Raw genomic sequence first — 4,383 nt, forward strand, 5'->3', positions numbered from 1 at the left:
TTACCTGGCACAGGAGCGGGGCAAGTAGCACGGGCTATGGTGAGCCCGTAGTGGACTTACCTGGCACAGGAGCGGGGCAAGTAGCACGGGCTATGGTGAGCCCGTAGTGGACTTACCTGGCACAGGAGCGGGGCAAGTAGCACGGGCTATGGTGAGCTCGTAGTGGACTTACCTGGCACAGGAGCGGGGCAAGTAGCACGGGCTATGGTGAGCTCGTAGTGGACTTACCTGGCACAGGAACGGGGCAAGTAGCACGGGCTATGGTGAGCCCGTAGTGGACTTACCTGGCACAGGAGCGGGGCAAGTAGCACGGGCTATGGTGAGCTCGTAGTGGACTTACCTGGCACAGGAACGGGGCTGTGGGAGATTTAAGCTGTTGGAATGTTGATCTTACTAACAAATTATTATTATAAAAACTACAATTCTACAAAATAAATAAATAAATAAATTAAAAAAAGTCCACTTATGGATGTCAACGAACAAACTAACATTAAACATCGAAAAGACTTACTACATCTTATTTGGAAGCAAATCATCAAATGCAATTCAGCTACAGATAGACAACATTAACATCAGTAATAAAAATGATGGCAAGTTTCTTGGCCTATTCCTAGACAAGAGACTCAACTTCAGCACCCACATTCAACACATAACTAAGAAAGTCTCTAAGACTGTTGGTATACTCTCCAAAATCAGATATTATGTTCCTAACTCTGCTCTCCTCTCACTATATTATGCACTAATCTACCCCTATCTTAATTATGGTATCTGTGCATGGGGGTCTACCACTGCAAACCACCTTAAGCCCATCATCACACAGCAAAAATCTGCTATCAGAATAATAACTAACTCTGCTTTCAGACAACACTCAGCTCCCTTGTTTAAATCTCTAAACTTGCTAAATATTAACTCCCTCCACACATTCTCTTGTGTCAACTACATTTACAAAACCCTGTTCTTAAATGCAAACCATGCTCTGAAACTCTCCCTGGACAGATGTAATAGGACCCATTATCACCACACCAGAAATAAATATCTCTTTGATATCCCCAGGGTCAAACTTAATCTGTGTAAACACTCTATGCAAATTAAGGGACCTAGTCTATGGAACTCACTCCCTAGTGAATTGAAAAACTGTAAAACTTTTGCCTTATTTAAAAGCAAAACCAAAAAGTACCTAACTTCATCTATTTAGTTTCCTACACTGAGCTTTAAATTTGCTCTGTACCTAGTGGTACCCAATCTCCTAATTTTTATGTAATATCAAACAACCTTATCATTGTGTTCATTGCTGTCTTCTTTTTTGTGCTAGCCATATGCTGTATTGTGACTACCAATTTTTGTCAACTACCATTCAAGCTGTCATTGCAATCAATCTTATATTGTTTCTGCTGTATTGTGCCTACCAATTTGTTGTCAACTACCATTTTAAGCTGCCATTGCAATCAATCATAGCTACCTATGTGCTTTAATATACTGTACCTATAATTTTCTCTCATCTTTTTTTTTTTTTTCATTCCATGTAATCTGTTATCATTTTTTTGTCTATAAATTTTGCAAGTATTTACCTCCTTAAAATTTTCTTAGATTAAGGACCTGCTCGAAACGCTGCGCGTGCTAGTGGCTTTACAAGACTGTAATTACCATAATTGTATCCTCACATTCCTTATGTACATTCTTGTATATGCATAAATAAATAAATAAATAAATAAAATATACATAAAAAATAATCCAAGTAAATGTATATGTGTGTATCTATATAGACAAAAATAAAAGTTTTTCAATGTAAGACATATAATTTGGAAGGCAACTTTTGAGTTAGACAATCTTAGATCCATTGACCAAGAGGGACCATGATAAGCCTACGGTTTACAAGTCCGTAAAAATATACAGTAGTCTTCCCTTATTCTCGGAAGAACAAATAACCTCCATTTTCTGTGATGATAACACGTGATCTCATTTTCTACACAAACTTCACTAAAACTAAGTCTCGGGTTGTCAGACCCCGAACTGACCTGCGGACACCCTTTTGTTTCACGTCATACCTCTGTTCACCTTTGTTTCCTTAGCTTGAATCTGTGTCCTCTTGTTCGTGATGTTGCTGGTTTAAGGAATTCCTCCTTGTCAAAATATGGTCGATTCCTGTTAGAATTTTGGATGTGGTAATCATATCACCTCTTTTTTTCTTCTATCTTCTAGTTTTGATATATTTAATATGCCTGTAGCCTCTCCTCGTAACTATTGTTTGTCAGTTCCGGAAACCATTTTGTAGCGTGCCGCTGCACCTTTTCCAGTTTCTTTGTGTGTTTCTTGAGATTTGGGCACCATACAACTGCTGCATATTCCACTTATGGTCTCAGAAAAGTCATGAACAGCAGTTTCTTTAGTATTTCACCATCCATATAATTAAAAGCAAGTCTGAAGTTGGAACGCGGAGCACGCGCATGAAAAACAAATTATATATATATAATAATTATATATATATAAAACAAATTATATATATATAAATAATTTTTGCTTCATTGAATATGACTGCATATTCTGTATTGATTATTTTCTTGTTTAGGGCTTCTATCCCTGTGACTAGTGCTTTAGCATCTTGGTTTAATTGGAAGAGGAGTTCTCCAAAAGTTATCTTCGTTCGAGGTGAAGAAAAAGAAATAAATAACCTGTAGAATGTATTACACTAATTATAAAATTTACACAACGTTTCGAACCTACATGGCTCATTCTCAGATGATAAGAAAATACAGGGCATGTTAGATTTTATAACTATATAAATCTAACTATATAAAAGCTTATTATATAATATAATTTTGGAGAACTCCTCTTCCAATTAAACCAAGATGCTAGAACACTAGTCAGAGGGTTAGAAGCCCTAAACAAGAAAATAATAAATACAGAATATGCAGTCATATTTATTTTTTATTTTACAGCCTTTATTTATTTATTTATTTATTTATTTTGCTCAATTCACAATCACTAGTTTGGTTAAGTGCGCGTTCTCTAGGCTCACTGTGCTTTGGGTGCTGTGTTGTCTTCAGGTAACCCGTATTTCACAAGGCACCTCCGTAAGCACAAGTTGCCCGAAACGCTTTGCGTAATAGTGGCTTTAGGCATTGTATGTACTAGCTCTATCTATAAAGCCAACAAACTTTGTAAAATCTCTTTATGTATGTACCTTACCTAAATAAAAATTATTATTATTATTATTATTGTGTTGTCTAGTTATATCACAAATGCACAAGGATTTACGTTCTGATAATCTCTAGAAACCACCGAAATACTTTCAATCTAGCTTGCGCACTACCAGCTAGGCCTGTTGAGCAGACTTGCTATCGATAGTGTACGCATAACACATTTACACGAAATATAGATTTCCCGTGTTGCCTACACGCCTAGTATTCCAAAAAAAAATCCACAGGCCATCCATGATTCAATTTCTCAATTTCTTTCTTTATTATGCACCCCATACCCATCCCGTGGGCGGTGGTGTAAAGGATTACAGAGGCACATAATCGTTTCAGGAACTGAACCCTCTAGTTCGTTTAGCTAAGCAAATAACAATCTGTTTGATGCTAATTACAAAATTATTAATGTTATACATACATGTACACATACTCATACATACATGTACATCCATGAGATACCTCACCTAGCATCCCAACTCTCCTTAGAAGTAAAATATATTTACATTCCAGTCAAGACAGTTGGAAATCCCACACACATGTGGAAGTCTTATCGAAAGTGACACCTGAATTTCCTCAGAACCACTCAGCATGAGGTAAAAATTAATCATACACCGAGATCCATCATGCCACATTAATACCATGCTAAGGTGAGCATAGTTAAGTTGTTACATATCTTTAGATCTGGTTCTCATGCCCAATACCATGTCAATAAGACCCTCCCTTTCTTGTTTTTAATATAACGTTCTAACCAGCTAATAATGTAAGGTGAATTAGTTTTCTACGCATGTGCATGGACACGATGACCTTACAGTGAAGTGTACTCACCGAGTCCCTCCTTCAGGGATTAATAATCGCGAATAATCCTCACAATTGTCACTTTCAAACGTGTAGACTTGTCAGCTGAGGCCGGCGGCTCCCACAGCTGATGGGCTCCGGCGACGACATTAAGATCTCTCACACGCTTCGATCCTCAAACCTCTGAACCATCAACTTCATACACCGTTTACAGCACATGCACGCACTTTTATTTTATATTTCTGACGGCGTAAATGAGTTTCTTGTTTTTAAGTTTTAAAATGAGGTTATAAGAGTGTTGTTATACAGAAACTAAATCTGTAATGTCTGTGAACGAGTTTACAAGGTCAGGCAGCGGTCGCGCTCGTTTTCTATGAAGAGTTAACAAGGCTCTAAC

The sequence above is a fragment of the Procambarus clarkii genome, chromosome 72 (genome assembly GCF_040958095.1).
Source record: "Procambarus clarkii isolate CNS0578487 chromosome 72, FALCON_Pclarkii_2.0, whole genome shotgun sequence".
In the NCBI taxonomy this organism is placed as follows: domain Eukaryota; kingdom Metazoa; phylum Arthropoda; class Malacostraca; order Decapoda; family Cambaridae; genus Procambarus; species Procambarus clarkii.